Genomic DNA, 22,887 nt, shown 5'->3' on the forward strand with positions numbered 1-22,887 from the left:
CCATATGACACGGCTGCATTAAAATCAATGCACTTCTATGGGGCTATTTACACGTAATTTGTAGGTTCACATTTTTTAGACCTACAAGAAAATATTAGGAAATTGTATGAACAACAATTTCCTCTTATAGTGCTTTCTCGATTTATTCTGCTACTATGAATTTTCGATTTCACAAACCTGTTTTGTTTTTTTTATGTTTAGGTAACATAAATCTGGTCTACCAATGAAATTGCCTAAATGTCGGACGATGATAGTAATAGCTGTTGTCAGCACTACAATACTATTGGCTATTATTGCAGCTGTGACTGCGGCAATTGTAATCATTACGATGCATGGTAAGAAATTTTTAGCTTTCTTCATGGTAAAAACTATATTCTCCTGGTATAGCTGGCCTGAATGGTTTATTATATCTTCAGTTTTTATAAGTACGTTTTTTTTGTTTTTTTCATAAGATCATAACTTTTGGATTAGAAAAAAAGCAAGGATCAAGATATATTTAACTCCTTCCTGCTGCAGCCATTTTTCGGATTTTCATGTTCTCCTCCCCACCTTCCAAAAGCCATAACATTATTATTTCTACGTCGATATAGTCCTAAGAGGGCTTGCTTTTTGCAAGACTAGTTGTAGTTTTTCACAACATCATTTGTTGTACTATATAATGTACTGGGAAACTAGAAAAAATGTATTTGTGGGGTGGAATGGGAGAAAAACTGCGATTCCTCTATATTGTTTTCTGGAATTTGTTTTTACAGCGATCACCATGTGGCAAAAACGGCATGTTAACAAGGAAACAACTATATGTTAAAAATCTAATTTGTTTTGTGATGCCATATTCTAAGAGCTATAACTTTTTTAATTTTCCTTCGATTAAGCAGTATGAGGTTTAATTTTAATTTTTTGCGGTGCGAGCTGTAGTATTTATTGGTACCATTTTTGGGTACATGGGACTTTTCAATCTTTTTTATTCCATTTTTGGATGAGATGAGGTGACCAAAAACCAGCGATTCTGGCTTTAACAAAAAAAATTTCACGCTGTTCACTGAGCGGGTTAAATAATGTTATATTGTAATAGGTCAGACTTTTACGGATACAGCAATATCAGTTGTGTTCATTTAGTTTTTGTTTTTTACATTGCTTTTGGGGGAAAGTAGAAAAAGGAGGGTTTTTTGAACTTTTAAAGATTTTTTTATACATTAAACAAACTTTATTTAACTGTGTTTAATTTTTTTTATTAGCCCTTCTGGAGGACATGAACCAGTGGGATTGCTTGCATGATATACTGCAGTACTAATGTATTGCAGTATATCGTGATTCTGAAAGGCTCCTATTAGGCCCTGCCTCCAAAAGATGGCAGACCTGGGGGCCTTCATTAGGCCCTCCGGCTGCCATGACAACTATCAATACTCGGTAGCGTGGGGGCAATGGTATGTCAGAGGGGACAGCCCCCTTTTTATAATGGCTTCCCACTTGTTACACTGAAGTGTCGGCTGTAACATCTAGCCGCTCCTTACACCCCCACCGAACCCCTGTCGTATATATACAGTGAAGGAAATAAGTATTTGATCCCTTGCTGATTTTGTAAGTTTGCCCACTGTCAAAGAAATGAACAGTCTAGAATTTTTAGGCTAGGTTAATTTTACCAGTGAGAGATAGATTATATTAAAAAAAAAAAATGAAAATCACATTGTCAAAATTATATATATTTATTTGCATTGTGCACAGAGAAATAAGTATTTGATCCCCTACCAACCATTAAGAGTTCAGCCTCCTCCAGACCAGTTACACGCTCCAAATCAACTTGGTGCCTGCATTAAAGACAGCTGTTTTAAATGGTCACCTGTATAAAAGACTCCTGTCCACAGACTCAATTAATCAGTCTGAATCTAACCTCTACAACATGGGCAAGACCAAAGAGCTTTCTAAGGATGTCAGGGACAAGATCATAGACCTGCACAAGGCTGGAATGGGCAACAAAACCATAAGTAAGACGCTGGGTGAGAAGGAGACAACTGTTGGTGCAATAGTAAGAAAATGGAAGACATATAAAATGACTGTCAATCGACATCGATCTGGGGCTCCATGCAAAATCTCACCTCGTGGGGTATCCTTGATCCTGAGGAAAGTGAGAGCTCAGCCGAAAACTACACGGGGGAACTTGTTAATGACCTCAAGGCAGCTGGGACCACAGTCACCAAGAAAACCATTGGTAACACATTACGCCGTAATGGATTAAAATCCTGCAGTGCCCGCAAGGTCCCCCTGCTCAAGAAGGCACATGTACAGGCCCGTCTGAAGTTTTCAAATGAACATCTGGATGATTCTGAGAGTGATTGGGAGAAGGTGCTGTGGTCAGATGAGACTAAAATTTAGCTCTTTGGCATTAACTCAACTCGCCGTGTTTGGAGGAAGAGAAATGCTGCCTATGACCCAAAGAACACCGTCCCCACTGTCAAGCATGGAGGTGGAAACATTTTGTTTTGGGGGTGTTTCTCTGCTAAGGGCACAGGACTACTTCACCGCATCAATGGGAGAATGGATGGAGCCATGTACCGTCAAATCCTGAGTGACAACCTCCTTCCCTCCACCAGGACATTAAAAATGGCTCGTGGCTGGGTCTTCCAGCACGACAATGACCCGAAACATACAGCCAAGGCAACAAAGGAGTGGCTCAGAAAGAAGCACATTAAGGTCATGGAGTGGCCTAGCCAGTCTCCAGACCTTAATCCCATCGAAAACTTATGGAGGGAGCTGAAGATCCGAGTTGCCAAGCGACAGCCTCGAAATCTTAATGATTTACAGATGATCTGCAAAGAGGAGTGGGCCAAAATTCCATCTAACATGTGTGCAAACCTCATCATCAACTATGAAAAACGTCTGACTGCTGTGCTTGCCAACAAGGGTTTTGCCACCAAGTATTAAGTCTTGTTTGCCAAAGGGATCAAATACTTATTTCTCTGTGCACAATGCAAATAAATATATATAATTTTGACAATGTGATTTTCAGCTTTTTTTTTTTTATATAATCTATCTCTCACTGGTAAAATTAACCTAGCCTAAAAATTCTAGACTGTTCATGTCTTTGACAGTGGGCAAACTTACAAAATCAGCAAGGGATCAAATATTATTTCCTTCACTGTATATATGGCGGATGTCGGGACGGGGTTAAATTGGTGGCTTGGACGATGTATAGGATCTCAATTCTTCAGTTTTCTTTTTCCTGTCATTGAATGTAAACATTTTCAGAGGCTGAAAACCTATAGAAATGTAATACTTCTCACAACTGAGAGTTTGTTATGATGTATCCATTGTAAGGCCTCATGCCGTGTGCAGTAGGATGTACGGTGGAACAGAGTTCCTGTGGCTCAATACTACTGAGCTGCAGGCACAATGGATGCCATATTCGTAATGCTTCTAGGGGAGAATATTTCTTTAACACAGCATCAGCAAGAGCATGCTGTGCATCTGCCTCCGTCAGGAAAAACTGTCTTAAAGTCTAACTTAAAATTTTATCATGTAATCATATGTTTTTTTTATAGGTTCAACCAATGAGTTGCCAAGCACCAGCTACGTTTACTACAATGGCTCCTTTAGGATCCTAAACATAAACTATACAGATCAGTATGGTCACAGTAGTAGCCTTGCATTCCAGTCACTGGCAGCTCAGATTGAAGAATTTGTAAGTCATTTTGATACTCCCATAAAGTCATTTCTCACTGCGCACAACTGTTCCCATACCTATATAAAAATATATATATATGGATCCTTAACTTGTTTACTTGCTTAAAGGGGTTGTACAGGATTAGAAAAAATAGGACTGCTTCTGCACCACTCTTGTCCATGGTCTGTGTCTTGTATTGAGCTCAGCACGATTGACGTGAAGGAGGAAGAACGCACGGACAAGAGTGGCGCTGTTTCTGGGAAAAAAGGGGAACCTGGAAGACCATTTTCAAGATTTATAGAATTGTAACAAATTAGTCAGTTGAATAAGAGGTACAAGATGGAAGTCATATACAGGGATTTGTGCCAAAAGTCAAATTATTATATAGGTATGACTTAAAAAACGAAATAAATTCGTAGCACAGAAGAAGCATAACCTATATATCTTGTACGATTATGGTGACAATGTAATATTTAAATTGTTTTTTCCTAAACCGATGTGGATGGTAATAACTTGACATGAACTTGTCTTGCTTACAGGTTAATGCAGCATTTAATAATTCAGAGCTCCAAAGCCAGTACAACAGATCGCACATTGTTAGTCTAAGGTACAGCATGCATTATTACCCTTGTATAACACTTATACCCAAGTAAATTTTAGAAGAACTGACTTTGCACTGTGGTAACAGTATTAATGCCTCATGCACACGACCGTTGTGCCACTCAGGCCGTTTTTTACAGAATCCGAGTGGCACCCGATAGTCTTCATGGACCCATTCACTTTAGCGGGTGAATCGGGTCCGTGAAAAATTATCCGAGTCTCTGATCCGAGGAAAGATAGGACATGTTGTATCTTTCCTTAGATCACTGACAGGACTCAGCCGGCGCACACGGTCGTGTGCATGAGGCGTAACAGTTTATTTCTTCACATTTTCTCACATAACATATAAGGGGATGGAATCAATAGAAATTCTGTCAAATGTATTTATTATAGAAATTATTCTCTTTATAATACAGCAAGTGAGTCATGGGCAACTGAAATTTCTTTGTGGTTCCTTTCTCAGTCCATAAGAGGACACCTGCTGTCTTATGTACAGAGAGCACAGACTCCAAAAACAAGAACCTGTATTCTGCTCATGGATCCATTTTGGAATTTGAATTTATACAACTATGTACAAAGTTAAGAACCCTTTACACAAGCAACCGGTCGTTCGGTCCCCATACAGTTTGCATAATGTCGGTAGCACATCTCTTGTTTAAACGGAAAGACATTGATTCTTTTTTAGGTACATATAAGATGCGATCACTGATCACTGAAGGGCTAACATGGGCCAATGATCGAGAATGGGCATTCTTATGAATGTTTGAGTGGGAGATTATCGGCCCGTGTAAATAGGCCATTTGTCCTTCTACCAGAGGCAGGCTTGGTGCCCCACAAATTAATACAAAGAAATCCCTGAATATTTACTTGCATATATGGATTTGTAGTTCAGCAATCACCAGCCTGTCCTGCCCCATGGTATGTTTGTCGTTACTATTAAAAGTTTATTATTAACTCTTGCTGCTGGTTGGGATGCTTTTTTATGCGATTGCCAAATATATAACTGTAGGGTTGAACCTTCACTTTTATCTAATTAAAAACACATATTTCAACAAATATTGGGACATTGGTCCCATATTAAACCATTTGGATTAAAATAACTCCATGTACAATATTAATTCTCTTAAAATGAACAATATACAGTCATCTCCTGTATGTAGTCATATACACAAATAAAGCTGGTCATACACATAAAATAGCTTGTTAAGTCGAAAACTATTTCTTGCAACTTTACCATAAACACGTACGCTCGAATTGGCCAAGCGTGTAGGCATATGGAAAGAGGAATAAGCTGCTTCCAGACACCTCCTATCCACTACAGTCAACTCTGACAGCAGCTTTTCTCAGTGGGAACAAAGGATTATGCATGTTGCGATCACACATGCCCATTTCTGTCTTGGTGGGACGGTCAGGAGGTCCTACGGGCAGGTTTTTCTCCAATGTGTATGGCCAGTTTAACCGGCTAAAGTAGAGCTTTCTACAGTTCAGCTAATCAGCATCTGGAGATTTGTCATACATTTTCACATGCAAGTAGTAGACAACATGGATGCCTTTCCTGTTGAGTGATCCAGCGAGTCTCCGGTACAAATAATTTTTTGTTACTATACATTGCAAATGTGGATAGCTTTTTTGGAAGACTGAGACGCGTCCTAAGCCCCTCCACTGCCCTCCGATGGACCAGAGCTGATGACGTTGCCCCCTGTGTACAGGTTGGGAGTGCAGGCGTGTCTCAGACTTTCAAAGAAGCTCTCCATAGGTTAGCCTGAGACCGAGGTGGCTATTTTGGAGAGCAGATAATGGAGGACTTTAACGCAGGAACAGAGGCCGGATCATTCAGGAGCATGGCAGCAGGTAAGATGGCTATATATTTGCAATGTATAGTCAAATGTTTTATTAAGACTGGAGGAACGCTTTTAAATCAAATTAACTTTTACTGCATGTCATTACTTTACTGCATACGTATTTATGTTTATTTTCTTGTTCCTTTGCAGTTCTGGGAGTGTCATACCTGTATTTGTGTTGTTTTTTAGTTTTGATAATGCTGGGAAGAGAAATATATCAGTTCAGACTGTACTCTCTGAAAACCTGAAAAACACCTCATTGGCACATTTCGACATTGACAAGAGTTCAATTCATCTGACAGGCAAGTATTCCATGAAATGTATTCCATACTAAGATGGATGAAAGGAGACTTCAAAGAGAGACCTATTACCTTACGACACATCGTATATAAGTGACACATACATATTGATAATTTCCAATAATCCTAATAATCCAATTGTAATAGACTGAGTATTATTATTATGTCTGTGATACTAAAATGGTCAGAAACGGAAATTTGTTCAAATTCTTTCAAATTGTTCTTACAATCTGGGATCTACAATGTGATTGTAGTGTTTCATCAGTAATCGGATAAGAAGATACAGTACATGTGCACCAATGCACATGAATGATATTCAATATTTACACATAAAATTATCCTCATAATTTAAGAAATATTTCCATATATGTTCCTTTAATGAGCAGTACCCCAATAGTGAAAACAATTAGACCGCTGATTCGGTCGGTGACAAATTTTCCGATATATATTTTTGAAAGACATAACAGAAATGCAGGTTTCAAGGTCTTGTATCTTCTCTTCTTGGTGGACACCTTTGGGGTCTTTTTTTTGTTTGTTAATGAAAGCATTTATTTAGTGATAAAAATAACTTTTGTAATGAACTTTTATTACAAAAAAATGCCCTGTTTCCCTTCTATAGCTTCTGTATATCTCAGTACATAGAGGCTACAGAAATCCATTCACAGCCGAATCCGTCAATAAGCTGCTCTGATGGCTTGGTCTGTAGTGGCTCCTGTGTTATCCTGAGTGTTCATTTAGGCCAGGATCACACACAGTAAAAAAAAAAATTAAACCGTTCAAATTGCTGTTTTTTGGTCACCTTAGCTCCTAAAAAAATGGAACAAAAAAGTAATCAAGAAGTCACTTGTACCCCAAAATAGTACCAATAAAAACTGCAGCTCGCACCGCAAAAAATAAGCCCTCAATTTTATTGCTTAACAAATAAATTTTTTATTTATAAAAGTGGTAAAACATTAAAAAACATAAAAAAAAAAAATATTGGTATCGGCTTAATCGTATAAACCCATAGAATAAAGTGAATATGTAGTTTTTACAGTACAATGAACACCGTAAAAACAAAGTCCCCCACAAAATGGCGCAATCGCTGCTTTTTGCCCATTTGACCCCACAATACATTTTTTTTCAGTTTCCCGCAAAAAACAAGCCCTCATATGGCTATGTCGATGAAAAAAATAACATTTATGGCATTTGCATAGCAGGAAGGAAAAAACTAAAATGAAAACATTTTAATTGGCTGTGGCGGAAAGGGGTTAAAAATCCTAAAATTGTTTATGTTGTTAACCATTGTTTTTTTTCACTTTTAGAAATCAGTGCTGACTTGGCTCACAGTCTTCTTTACAACGGTAAGCCAAATCTTGGGATTTTTATCCTTATGTCAATAGGAGTACTTGGCGGAATTATTTAATTTGAAACAATGAACAAATAAATTCATAAAAAATTTCATAAATAGATCTAGTAAAGTATTCTACAATATGGGCCAGTCATAGAAAACTATACAAAATGTAACTGTAAAAGTAAGCAAACTTTCATAAAGACAGGCTGCAATAAAGGACAAATACACTTTAGAAGTAAAAGTAAGTGAACCCTTTGGAATTACCTGGATTTCTGATTGTTATCACAATTATAGACAGACAGAATCTAACAAAGGGAAAACAAATAATTGGACGAGTAAAAATGCAACTAAACTTTGATTCCCTAGTCGTCTGTGGATTGCGAGGCCCTATAGATATTAGATTGTTGGTATATTTATTAAAATCAGTACACTCCACTGGCACAGATATGGCCCTCTTATCACCAATATATATACTGCATATATGAGGAATTAAGAATGGAAAGAAAAACTCTAACATTTTTACATTTCTTGAAAATGTCAAGAAAATATTTATGTGCATCCCCGGAGTGTCTAAAATAATAATGATATGGGACCATTAGTTGCAATGAAAAAGCACAGACTTTAATGTTGGACATCAGATAACTGCCAACCATAAGTTGTAAAGCCGACAGTTATCTAGAAATTTCTCTATTAACCCTTTCAGGACCAGACTAATTTTAGTTTTTATGCTTTTGTTTCTTCCTCCCCACCTTCAAAAAGTCATAACTTTTTTTATTTTTCGTTGACACAGCCATATGAGGGCTTTATTTTTACGCGACAAATTATACCTTTTAAATGCACTCTTTAATATTATGTGTAATGTATTGGGAAACTGGAAAAAAAATCAGAATTGAGCGGAATTGAAAAAAAAACAGCAGTTCCGCCATTTTCTTATGGGTTTTGTTTTTACGGTATTCACTGTACGGTGAAAATGACACATTGCCTTTATTCTGCAGGTCGGTACGATCGCTCAGCTACGCTGTTTCCGTAAGTCCCATAGAACTGAATGGTAGTTACAGAAACAGCGTAGCTCGCATGCTACCGGTTTCCAAAAGTAAAAATTCCACCTTGGTAAGCGGTTGATCGGCTCACCAATGCAGCACGTTTTATTCCTTGCTCTCGACTACTTTCTGCTCAAGACACTGCTGATCTTTTAATTCACAATGTTTTTAGTTTCCATGGTGTATCAGATGAAGTTGTCTCTGATCGTGGGGTACAATTTACATCAAGATTCTGGTGGTATTTTTGCACAGCACTTGACATCGATGTCAGTTTGTCATTTGCTTTCCATCCTCAGTCTAATGGCCAGACAGAGAGACTTCTATTCATGCTGTCACTGACAGAACACAGTAACTTCAAGACAATCTGGAGATGCTAACGGAAACATTAAAGATTGCCCATGAGAAATATAAAGAAGAAGCAGATAAATATCATAGACCTTGCCCAGCCTTCAAAGTAGGAGATGAAGTATGGCTTTCCACTAAGAATTTGAAACTTTGTGTATCTTCAGCAAAACAGGCCCAAAAATGTATTGGTCCTTTCAAGATTATTGGACAAGTATACTCAGTAGCTTTTCATCTTAAAATTCCCAGGACAATGAAGATACATCCAGTGTTCCATGTATCACTTCTAAAAGCTATTGTTCCAAACCCATTTCCAGCATCTCTTGTTGCCCCCTGATCCTATTGAAGTTGATGGACAAGAACATTATACAGTTGAAAAGATCCTGGACTCCAGGATATTCAGAAATCAGTTGTAATATCTAATAGTATGGCAAGGGTATGGTCCTGAGGATAATCCATGGGAACCCATAAGCAATATCAATGCTCCTAGACTAATAAAGGATTTTCATCAAAGATGACCAGATAAACCAAGTCAAGCAGCGTCCAGAGGCAGCTGTTAACCTGAGGAAGTAAAGTGAGGATTCTTTTTTCTACAATTTTAACACTGGTGGCTGCTGTTTTACACTTTGAAGAATTGTGCTGCACTTTCACTCCTCACCACCGGAGGCTGCTAGTTTCCGCTTTTACTTGCTCTTAATCAAGATGGCCAAAGTTGTGAGAAATAGGAGCCATCTTGCTTACTGTTTGGGCCTACTTCAGACCATGTGGGTTGCCTAAACATTGCTTGAGTATTGTGACTTGTTCCAGTCTCCTGCCCCAGAGAACTATCTTTGCCAGACAGTTCTTACTCCTTGTTGGATTTCTAATATACTCTTCTCTTCAAGATTCGAAGAACGTTTCCACAAGTTCTTCACCGTGCTCTGCCTTGGATTCCAGCAGTGTTCACCAGTATAGTAACAACAACCTTCACAGACCAACCGTGATAGACAAGTCGTTCAGAAATCGGCTGTCTCAAATCATTAATGTATGGCGACCTTTACCCTGCTCTAGATGGATTTCAAACTGTGATCCATTAGTTCTTTTCCATCAGGATCTCGTTCCTATTTGATGGCCAGGATAATTGTAGCACGTTCCGCTATTCTGTACAGTAAAAAAAAAGGAAACCTGACCTACCGATTATTTATTCTAACTGATTATAATGGATCCATTATACGAATCATAATGGATTATGTTAGATCTTAACAAGCTTGTCATATCCGTTATGGATCCTGTTAAATGGAAGCCATTACACCAATGTGAACAGAGCCTAACTTCTATGACCAGCTTTGCTTTATTTGCAGAGTTCAATTTTTGTTATTTTTGTTTTTGACATAACCCTCTTACCTCCAAAAACCATAATAAAGACTCTTTATCGTTAGTGCTAATCCTACCATAACAAACCAGTTTGGGGGCATGACGTAGTACAAGAGCAATATACATTATAATCCTAGCATGGCACAATAGGCATGGCCAAGATTGTATTTGTGTTAATCCTATAAACTACATAATTTGGGATTTAGCCAACTATTGACAACAGAAAATGTGTAAAACAGGCAAAACAAACACAATAACAAAATAGCTTATTTCAGTACAGACGGTATATACAGTGAAGGAAATAAGTATTTGATCCCTTGCTGATTTTGTAAGTTTGCCCACTGTCAAAGACATGAACAGTCTAGAATTTTTAGGCTAGGTTAATTTTACCAGTGAGAGATAAATTATATAAAAAAAAAAAAAAACAGAAAATCACATTGTCACAATTATATATTGTTGGCAAGCACAGCAGTCAGACGTTTTTTGTAGTTGATGATGAGGTTTGCACACATGTTAGATGGACTTTTGGCCCACTCCTCTTTTGCAGATCATCTGTATATCATTAAGATTTCGAGGCTGTCGCTTGGCAACTCGGATCTTCAGCTCCCTCCATAAGTTTTCGATGGGATTAAGGTCTGGAGACTGGCTAGGCCACTCCATGACCTTAATGTGCTTCTTTTTGAGCCACTCCTTTGTTGCCTTGGCTGTATGTTTCGGGTCATTGTCGTGCTGGAAGACCCAGCCACGAGCTATTTTTAATGTCCTGGTGGAGGGAAGGAGGTTGTCACTCAGGATTTGACGGTACATGGCTCCATCCATTCTCCCATTGATGCGGTGAAGTAGTCCTGTGCCCTTAGCAGAGAAACACCCCCAAAACATAATGTTTCCACCTCCATGCTTGACAGTGGGGACGGTGTTCTTTGGGTCATAGGCAGCATTTCTCTTCCTCCAAACACGGCGAGTTGAGTTAATGCCAAAGAGCTAAATTTTAGTCTCATCTGACCACAGCACCTTCTCCCAATCACTCTCAGAATCATCCAGATGTTCATTTGAAAACTTCAGACGGGCCTGTACATGTGCCTTCTTGAGCAGGGGGACCTTGCGGGCACTGCAGGATCTTAATCCATTACGGCGTAATGTGTTACCAATGGTTTTCTTGGTGACTGTGGTCCCAGCTGCCTTGAGATCATTAACAAGTTCCACCCGTGTAGTTTTCGGCTGAGCTCTCACCTTTCTCAGGATCAATGATACCCCACGAGGTGAGATTTTGCATGGAGCCCCAGATCGATGTCGATTGACAGTCATTTTGTATGTCTTCCATTTTCTTACTATTGCACCAACAGTTGTCTCCTTCTCACCCAGCGTCTTACTTATGGTTTTGTAGCCCATTCCAGCCTTGTGCAGGTCTATGATCTTGTCCCTGACATCCTTAGAAAGCTCTTTGGTCTTGCCCATGTTGTAGATGTTAGAGTCAGACTGATTAATTGAGTCTGTGGACAGGAGTCTTTTATACAGGTGACCATTTAAGACAGCTGTCTTTAATGCAGGCACCAAGTTGATTTGGAGCGTGTAACTGGTCTGGTGGAGGCTGAACTCTTAATGGTTGGTAGGGGATCAAATACTTATTTCTCTGTGCACAATGCAAATAAATATATATAATTTTGACTATGTGATTTTCTTTTTTTTTTTTTTTATATAATCTATCTCTCACTGGTAAAATTGACCTAGCCTAAAAATTCTAGACTATAAATACCTATTCAAATTTAGACCCTGGGCTTACGCCAAAAAGTAATCGCGTCCTCACAGATCAACAATGAAATATAAATACCTATCACGAAATGTGAGGACATATATAATATACCCACAACTGGATAAGTAATGTACAGCACACAATTTGTACCATGGAAATATTCAAAAACTTTATTGAAATACACATAACAACAATTGGCCATCAAAAATAAAATCAATGATACAAGCAATAAAAGACTAGCGTGGAGATACAACAAGGACATATAACAATAGCATGCATAATATGTCCTAAATCAAGTGTATAACCACCCTAGACACCCCCGACGCGCGTTTCGCCGTCAGCTTTCTCAAGGAGTACCCCTTGAGAAAGCTGACGGCGAAACGCGCGTCGGGGGCGTCTAGGGTGGTTATACACTTGATTTAGGACATATTATGCAGTCTACAGGTTGGTAATGGTCTTCAGGGCTTTTATTTTTGGCTCTCCTCTATATCTGTTAAAGCAGTGATAATATATTGCTCACTGCTGCACTTTCTAATTGAGGTTTTAGCCTTGTCTGGGTATATATGATTTGGCTTACTTGCTTTATTTCATACTGCTTATGGTATACCCCTTTGGGCTTGAATTGAGACTATTGTACCGTATCACATCACATGATGTTTATGTCTATTAGCATGCTAGTCTTTTATTGCTTGTATCATTGATTTTATTTTTGATGGCCAATTGTTGTTATGTGTATTTCAATAAAGTTTTTGAATATTTCCATGGTACAAATTGTGTGCTGTACATTACTTATCCAGTTGTGGGTATATTATATATGTCTTCACATTTCGTGATAGGTATTTAAAAATTCTAGACTGTTCATGTCTTTGACAGTGGGCAAACTTACAAAATCAGCAAGGGATCAAATACTTATTTCCTTCACTGTATACTACTATAATTCTGTCCCTGAGCCAATATGTGTGCTTGTATCGGCGCAACGCGTACATTGAAGGCCATATACTCACTGCATGGACCTATCAGTCGTGTTCATTGAGGATTCATACAAACAATTGTTGTTAAATGAGACTTTATTACCTTATAAGAATGTAAATACAAACTGAATCCATATACATAGGTTTATCCTTTGCACATGGATAAAGTTCTATTAATTTTCACATAAATAAAAAATACAGTATTCATATTATATTCTGTTTTAAGAAGAGATATATTCCTAGTAAGAGGTTTATTTAGATAATTTTCTTGGTTAAAAAAAAAGAAAATATATATTGCATTTGGAAAGTCTTCAGACCCTTTCAATTTTTTCACATTTTGTTATGTTGAGGCCTCGTCCAAAAATAAAAAATAAAGTTTTGTTTTTCCCCATCATTCTGCACTCAGTACCTCATAATGACAAAGTGAAAACAGAATGTTAGTAATCTTTGCTAATTTATTGAAAAGGAAAAACTAAAATGTTGCATTGACATAAGTATTCAGACCCTTTACTCAGTACTTAGTTGAAGCACCTTTGGCAGCGATAACAGCCTTCAGTCTTCTTGGGTATGATGCCACAAGGTTTGCAAACCTGGATTTGGGGCTTTTCTGACATTCTTTTCTGCAGATCCTCTCAAGCTCTGTCAGGTTGGATGGGGACCATCGGTGGACAGCCATTTTCAGGTCTCCCCAGAGATGTTCGATTGGGTTCAAGTGAGACTATGTCTGTACTGTACTCCATTCATCTTTCCCTCAACCCTAACCAGTCTCCCTGTCTCAGACACTGAAACACACCCCCACAGCATGATGCTGCTACTGCCACGCTTCACTGCAGGGATGGTATTAAGCAGGTGATTAGCAGTGATGGTTGACCTTCTGGAAGTTTCTCCCATCTGCACACAGGATCTTTGGAGCTCAGCCAGAATGACCATTGGTTTCCTGGTCACCTCTGTTACCAAGGCCCTTCTCCCCCGATTACTTAGTTTGGTGGGGCGGCCAGCTCTAGGAAGAGTGTTGGTTGTTCCAAACTTCTTCCAATTAAGAATTATGGAGGCCACTGTGCTCTTGGGAACTTTCAGTGCAGCAGAACTGAAAGTTGTTCTCTAGATCTGTGCCTCCACACAATCCTGTCTCTGAGCTCTATAGTCAGTTTACTCCTCATGGCTTGGTTTTTGCTCTGATATGCATTGTCAGCTGTGAGACCTTATATAGACAGGGGTGTGTTTTTCCAGATCATGTCCAATCAAATGAATTTACCACATGTGGACAATCAAGGTGTAGAAACATTTCAAAGATGATCTAGAGAAATGAGAGGTTCCCAGAGCTAAATTTCAAGTGTCATAGCAAATGGTCTGAATACTTATGTCCATGCGAAATTTGAGTTTTTTTTATTTTGAATACATTTGCTAAAATTTCTAAAATTCTGTTTTCACTTTGTCATTATAGGGTATTAATTGCAGAATGTTGGGGAAAACCTTGATTATTTTTTTTTCTTTTAGCACAAGGCTTAAACATAACAGAATGTGAAAAAAGTGAAAAGGTCTAAAGACTTTCCGAATGCACTATATATACATGTTCAACGCATCTAGCAGGCCCCATGCCCCCAATAGCATGTTAATACCAGACGAGATCCAAACAGGACTGGCCAAAAAAATTCAACATAAACATCCCTGTTTTGTCCTGGTAATAGACGGTTGATGAAGTTGATTGGTACTCACTCACATTAAAAAGATTATCTCACTAATGTTGATTGGTAGGATAGATCATAAAACACTGATCGATGGGGGTCTCACCACTGGGATCCCCTGATTCCACAATGTGCTGCATTTTCTGCCACTGATGTAGAGCAGATTGCACATGTGTCATTGGTCTTCATTGAAATTAATTGAAAATGAAAAATGAGAGCAATGAAATTACAAGATCTGCCAAGAGTTTATGGGCAGCTTAGCCCCTTCCTGCCCTGTGGTGTTATAGTATATCACAGAGAGCAGGTAGTTTCCACGAACCACCGTACTATTCACCGTACTATTATGGCGCAGTGATGAGCTGAGCCCGCGCCAGTACTTGCAGGTGCCGACTGTATTATATACCCGGAATCCCACTCTAAATGCTGGGATCAAAAACTAACTTCAATCTTAGTAATTTAACCCTTTCTCGTCGCTAATATGCCTATTTATATCGGGGAAAGGTTTTTATTTAAATGGCGCCATAGCAGCAGGAACCCAGTGGCAATGCTTGCAATCAAAACATTTAACCCCTCAGATGCCGACGTCAGATGTGACCATCTGAGGGGTTTTTACTGCCCCTTTCACTTCGGGGTCGGTCACCGACTCCCGTGCAGCAAGATCCCGGGAGCTGGTGTATTCCTATAGCAGCTGGGAGCCTTGTGGTCGCAAGTTCAAGCCCCCTAGGGGGGGGCTAAAAAATAGTAATAAAAAACTGTAAAAAATGTTTCTTTGCCACTTCAACCTCCCAAAAAAATGTAATAAAAAGTGAACAAAATGTCAGACATTCTCCAAAATGGTATTAATAAAAACAACATATTTACACGTACAAAAAAGACTCCTTATACATCTCTGTACACGGAGTTCACAATATGGCGATGCAAACATTTTTTTTGTTTCTTTCAAACTTTTACAGTTTTTTAAAGGTACTAAAACATAACAAAAACTATATAAATGGTATCACCATGATTGTACTGATCTGCAGAATAAAGGTAATGTGTCATTTTCACCGTACATTGAGCACCGTAAAAACAAAACCCATAAGAATATGGTGGAACTGCTGTTATTTTCCAATTCCACACCATTCTGAATTTTTTTCCAGCTTTCCAGTACATCACACATAATATTAAATAGTACCATCATAAAGTCCAATTTGTCCCGTAAAAATTAAGCCCTCATATGACTGTGTCAATGAAAAAATAAAACGTAAAAACAAAAATCAGTCTGGTCCTGACAGGGTTAAAACCTTAGACGCCGCGGTCAATAGTGACCACAGCACCTAAGTGGTTTTACAGAGGGAGGGGACTGCCTCTATAAGCCCATTGGCACCCCTGCATTTGCGGGGTGATGATGTGTTGCAATGGCAGCTGGGGCTTAACATAGATCCCCAAGTCTACCATGTACGAGAGCCTAAGGCAGGGCCTAATACTGTAACACTGACAGGCATAATACATTGCAAAACAGGAGTATTTAAATATATAACAGAAGCGATTTAGTCCCATAGATTGACTAAAAAAGAAGTTTAACCGGTTCAGGGCCAGGCTATTTTGAGCCTTCAGGACCAGACACTGTGTAGCTATTTTTAGCACGCGTTAGTTAAACGGCTATATCTTTTTTATTTATTGGCCTAGCAACGTGGTTTTTGTGATAGTTTTTTCGTAGACCATGTAGGCTTCTTTTTTTTATCATTTTTATTCACATTCTTTTTGCTATTTTAGAATTTCTAGGCTTATAGTTTGAAAATAATAGTTAAAAAATCAGCTTTTTTACCTTTAAAATATTTTTTTTCTGGTAAATATATAGTTGTACCCTAAAATAGATATTTTATTTGTGATTGTCATAATCTACTGTAATTTTTTATATATTACATGTCTATTTTAGGGTAAATGGGTCAGGGCTAGTGTCACAACAATGATTGGCGGGGGGAACGTTTTTGTTTGTTTTGAGTGGGTATTTTATGTGTATTTATTATTGAGTGTACTTTTACTTTATTTTAATTTTGTTATTATTATGGTCTGTCCCTCAAAGGTCAGAAAAGACTTTTGGGGACTTTATTTTCTTTTCTTTTACACCTTATTTGTCACTGTAACTGGGGCTGAACAGCCCCAGTTACAGTGGAAATCAGCCCTCTTATAGTAACTATTGTCACTAATAGTGCTGGGTCTAGTTAGACCCAGCAGCAGCCTGCCATGAACGGAATCTCGGCGATCATGTGACCAGTCACATGATCACCGGGACTAAGGGCATGACCACACGTGGCGGATTTCCTCCGCAACTGTCCGCATCAATGCCGCACAGAATCTGCGTTGCAGATTCTGCTGCGGATCTGCACAAAATGTGCAGTAAATTGATGCGGACTAGCTGCTGCGGACTGCGGTAAAAGTACTTCCCTTCTCCCTATCAGTGCAGGATAGAGAGAAGGGACAGCACTTTCCCTTGTGAAAGTCAGAGAAATTCATACTTACCGCCCGTTGTCTTGGTGACGCGTCCCTCCTTCGGCATCCAGCCCGATCTCCCTGGATGACGCGGCAGTCCATGTGACCGCTGCAGCCTGTTATTAGCCTGTGATTGGCTGCAGCCGTCACTTAGACTGAAACGTCATCCTGGGAGGCCGGACTGGAGACAGAAGCAGGGAGTTCTCGGTAAGTATGAACTTCATTTTTTTTTACAGATACATGTATATTGGGATCGGTAGTCACTGTCCCGGGTGCAGAAACAGTTACTGCCGATCGCTTAACTCTTTCAGCACCCTGGACAGTGACTATTTACAGACGTCTCCTAGCAACGCTCCCGTCATTACGGGAGCCCCATTGACTTCCTCAGTCTGGCTGTAGACCTAGAAATACATAGGTCCAGCCAGAATGAAGAAATGTCAAGTTAAAAAAGCAAGACGGATCCGCAGCACACATAACATGTGCATGACAGCTGCGGACTTCATTGCGGAAATTAGAATCTCCATTGAAGTCAATGGAGAAATTCCGCCATGAGTCCGCCACTGCTCCGCAACAGACAGAGCATGCTGCGGACACCAAATTCCGCTCCGCAGCCTATGCTCCGCAGCGGAATTTTACGCCTCGTCTAAACGAACACTGCTAAATTAAAGTGTAAGTCAATGGACAAACGGCTCCGCTGCGGATTAACGCTGCGGAGTGTCCGCAGCGGAATTTAAGTGAAATTCCGCCACGTGTGAACCCAGCCTAATAGAGGCAGCGGCGCTACCTCCTATTCTATGCACATCGCTCATTGAGCAAAAACTGCTTCTATCTTCTCTTCAGGGTCCACAGCAGTCACTGATTTCCGGGCACCCGACATTCAGCTGCCCGATCGCTCGTACATCTGCTATGGCGCGGGTTTTAAGGACCTCGACCACTGGCTGTTTATGAACAGCCGGCGGTCAGGAACCAGTTAAAGTTCAATAAAGTTTACAGAAAAATAAATCCAAAGAAATAAAAGAACTTATAAAACGCTTTATTGTGGGAAAAACTTAATTAAAAAAAAGTCTGTAACAACCAGTCCTATAAAACGAAAACATTATTTATCCCGCACGGAAAAAGTGCAATAAAAAAACCTATAAAACAATGGCAGAATTGCTTTTTTTCAGTCATCTTGTCACCCTAAAAAAGTAATAAAAAGTAATTAAAAAAGTCATATGTACTCCAAAATGGTACCAATGAAATCTACAACTCGTTCGGATAAAAAAAATAATCAGCCGACATACAGCTACATCAACAACAAAAAGTTATCACTCTCAGAATATGGAGACACAAAAAATTATTTTTAAAAAAGTGTTTTTGTGGTGCAAAAGTAGTTAAACATAAAAAGCTATAAAATTTGGTAGTGTCGTAATCATAAAGACCTTCAGAATAAAAGTAACATGCCATTTAAAGAGCATGGTGAATGCTGTAAAAAGTTGTCAAAATGGTGCAATTAAAAAATATAACTCATCCTGCAACAAACAAGCCCGGCTAGGTCGAGAGAAAAATAAAAGAGTATTTTGTAATGTGAAAATCAAAAAAAAATGCTGCATCCTGAGGGTATGTTCACACGCAGTGTTTTCAGCGTAATTCGGGCGTTTTACGCCTCGAATTACACCTGAAAATACGCCCCTAATACGCCTACAAACATCTGCCCATTGCCTTCAATGGGTATTACGATGTTCTGTTCTCATGAGACTTTATTTTACACGTCGCTGTCAAAATACGGCGCGTAAAATGACGGCTCGTCAAAAGAAGTGCACTTCTTAAGACGTTTTTGGAGGCGTATTTTTAGACGTTTTTGCTCACTGCGTGTGAACATAACCTTAAGGTTCAAACTAGACTGCGTTATAGTGGGTTAAAACTGATCTGTCAGGTTTCCTATGCTTTTCCATCCGAGAGCAGCATTCCAGTTCACGGATATTAAGTGTTCTAGAATATAATTCTGATTATATGCTGTCAGGATATATAGAAAGTCTGTGAGTCCAATTTCCCCGCCCACGCAGATTTTCCTGTATGAGTCTGCATGCATGCAGAGCTGTCAATCACTCTGAGTGGGTGGGGAAGTAGGGTTTCTTTATCAGTCCTGGCATCCCAAAATCTGCTTTTTTTTTGTCAATTCTTTATTTTAGGGTTTTCCAACAAACAAAAAGGAAGGAAGGGTACAAAAATAAAAAAGGGAGGGGGCAACAGATCATCTTCACAATGCGAAACATCTATTAATATAATAATGCATCTCAAACAATACAATCCGGCATAATAATGTTATATTGAGAAATCAATACGGTGTTGACCTTAAAACATGTAGCATTAAATCCCTTGAACCAATATACGGAAAATCTTGTGAGTAGATGACTTGCCTCAGGAACACAATTTGATGGTTATCTAAATGTGGGATCAGGCTGTAGTATTAGCTAATTAGGATAAATCTACAGATTTATAAAATTGTATCCAATTGTCCCATATATGTTGGAATTTGTCTAGGTCTTGGTTCAAAAGCCATTTAGTTTTTTCGTACGATTGTATTATATTTATTTCTCTTAACCACTCAGTTATTGTAGCGGGATCAACCTCTTTCCAGTGTCTAGCTATTAAGGTCTTTGCTGCACTTATAAGATGTGGTAAAGCAGAGTTACGATTTATATATTGATACGACATGTCTAGGTTAAGTAGTGTTAGTTCTGGAGTAAGAGTAATGTCTATGGCTAGAAATTTTCTTAAGATGCCTTGGACCTTTTGCCAAAATGGGAGTATTAAGGGACATTCGTACCATATATGCAAAAGCGCCCCCTTTGCTGTTCCACATCTCCAACAAGTGGGAGAGTAAGACGGATCGATCTTATTGAGAACCTCTGGAGTTTTATACCACCTCGCTATGATCTTATAATTAAGTTCCTGGATTCTTGTTGAGATTGAGAAAGAGTGAGAGTGGTTTAAGATTATTTTGGTTTGTTCTGCTGAGAATTTAGTGTTTAGGTCTTTCTCCCATCTTGAGATATAGGAAGGTGGATCTGAGGTTGATACCAAAATCTGCTTTTTACATGAAAATACTGAATTAATTTTGTATGTAGTTTGTAGTATGGAAGCACATAGATCTGCATAGGAGCTGTATACACAAAACGACAGCATATTTTTTATCAATATATCTGCAAAGGCACTTTATTTTTATTTTAGATGTGTTGGAAAAATAAAAAATTGATATGCAAGTCTCAAAAGCTCTCACAAATAAAACAACTAGCATAGAATGTGACCACTACATGTATTTATTCCCCTTTAAGATAACCATAATGTCTTCTCATCCCTTTGCTTTTCCAGTGTCAAGCAGTGTTGCGCCTAGTGCAACTACTCAGATCCCTGTTCAGACCTTTACAGGTGTGTATTGCAGAACACTACTAACAGTTCATTTTCAGTTACTATTAACCCACCTTTATTTCATATTCGACAATGCTACATAATGATAGGTTAACCTCATCTGAAGTTCTCTGTACACACTGAATACCACAATTACAGAAACATCACACTTTATAGAAGTCAATCTCCAACATTAGGACTAAAGTTGGCTGTACACATTAGATTTATGTCGGCCGAACCCGTTGCTTTCAGCAGGACCGGACGCCCATCTAATGTGTATGGCGGTGTTCCGACTCTCCCCCGACGACAGATGTCAACATGCCCGATCCTTTTTGTTTTTCATGGAGATAAGCCACCGCCTGAAGTTTTGCAGCGGCTTTACACATTAGGCCACGTTCAGACGTGGCAGAATTTTTCCGCTGCAAATGTTGGTGCAGATTCGGGGCAATTAAGCAACGAATCTGCACCAACATTTGCATATTTGACAGGTAATTCAGACGTTGCAGATATCACAGCGGACTTGCCTTAGATTTCAGTTTTTGCATTGCAAAGGCTGAAATCCGCAGTGAAATTCCACTGCTTCTCCACAACATAATGAGCATGCTGCGGAGGGAAAATTCTGCAACGCGGCCTAATTTCCGCACAGTTATTATGTCTGAACTAAGTTTTCTAAAAATGTATAGAAACAAATGTAAAAAACGGCTGCAGCATAACTCCACTGCGGACTGTCCGCAGCAGAATTCAACAGCAATTCCGCCGCGTCTGAATGTGGCATAACCCCTTTTGTTTGCATGAGCTGAGCATGCATGTGAATCAGGGGTCGGGAGTAATAGCTGTAAAAGCACGCAGCGTATCCGCCCTGTGCGCCGCAGGAAATTCCGGTCGAAAAACCACACCAAACAGTGATGCAGTTTTTCACCCGGAATGTCCGCTGCTGGAAACTCTATCACTTAGCCGGCGCGGTAGCAGGCCGGCCCCTGGGATGACATTTCATCCCAGGAGAGCGGTGAAGCCTGTGATTGGCTGCAGAGCCAGTCACATGGGATGAAGTGTCATCCCAGGAGGCCGGCCCCCTGACGTCATCCAGGCCGGCCTCCGGGGATGATGCTTCATCCCATGTGACTGCCACTACAGCCTGTGATTGGCTGCAGCGGTCACATGGGATGAAACCTCATCCCCGGAGGCTGCGCTGAAGGGAGGAACACAGACTTCTGGGTAAGGCCTCATGCACACGAATGTATTTTGTCCTCCCGTAAATGCTGGCGTAAATACGGGTCCTTGGTCACACGTATTCGACCCGTATTGCACCAGTATTTACTGACGCATGCCCGTAAATACGGGTCCGGTGTCACCAGTATTCCACCCGTATTTACGGGCACGTTTTCGCTGCAAAATTGCACTGCACTAATCGGCAACCCCTTCTATCTATCAGTGCAGGATAGAGAGAAGGGGCAGCCCTTTCCGCAGTAAAAGTAAAATAAATTCATACTTACCCGGCCATTGTCTTGCTGACGCGCCCCTCTTTCGACATCCAGCCCGACCTCCCTGGATGACGCGGCAGTCCATGTGACCGCTGCAGCCAGTGATTGGCCTGTGAAACGTCATCCTGGGAGGCCGGACTAGAGGAAGAAGAAGAAGAGGAGTTCTGGGTAAGTTAACTTTAATACTATTAACTCCAGCGGTAGTCACTGTCTCGGGTGCTGAAAGAGTTACTGCCGATCAGTTAACTTTTTCAGCACTCTAGACAGTGACTATCCCCTGACGTCGCCTAGCAACGCTCCCGTAATTACGGGTGCACACACGTAGCCACCCGTAATTACGGGAGCCCCATAGACTTCTATGGGCCTGCCCGTGCCGTTATTACGGCCTGAAATAGGACATGTTCTATATTTTTCAACGGCACGGGCACCTTCCCGTAAGCATACCAGTGGCCAATAGAAGTCTTTATCCAGAGTTGCATTTTTTACGCTGGAATCGCTGCGAACCTGCCGCAAAAAACGCACCATCTGCTATTTGCTGCAGGATTTACCTCCCCATTGAATTCAATGGGGAAAACCCACAAAAAATCAGCAGCATTTACGCAAATACATTTGACATGCTGTGGAATAAAATTCTGCACCGCAGGTAAATTTCGGAGCGTTTTTTCCTCTCAG

General features: G+C 39.8%; 1 pseudogene; it reads left to right on the forward strand.

The window, feature by feature from the left end:
• The first annotated feature begins 223 nt into the window (after positions 1-223).
• The window catches only part of LOC142739338 (transmembrane protease serine 11C-like), a 33,308-nt pseudogene continuing 10,644 nt past the window's right edge, over positions 224-22,887 (forward strand).

The sequence above is a fragment of the Rhinoderma darwinii genome, chromosome 1 (genome assembly GCF_050947455.1).
Source record: "Rhinoderma darwinii isolate aRhiDar2 chromosome 1, aRhiDar2.hap1, whole genome shotgun sequence".
NCBI classification, from domain to species: domain Eukaryota; kingdom Metazoa; phylum Chordata; class Amphibia; order Anura; family Rhinodermatidae; genus Rhinoderma; species Rhinoderma darwinii.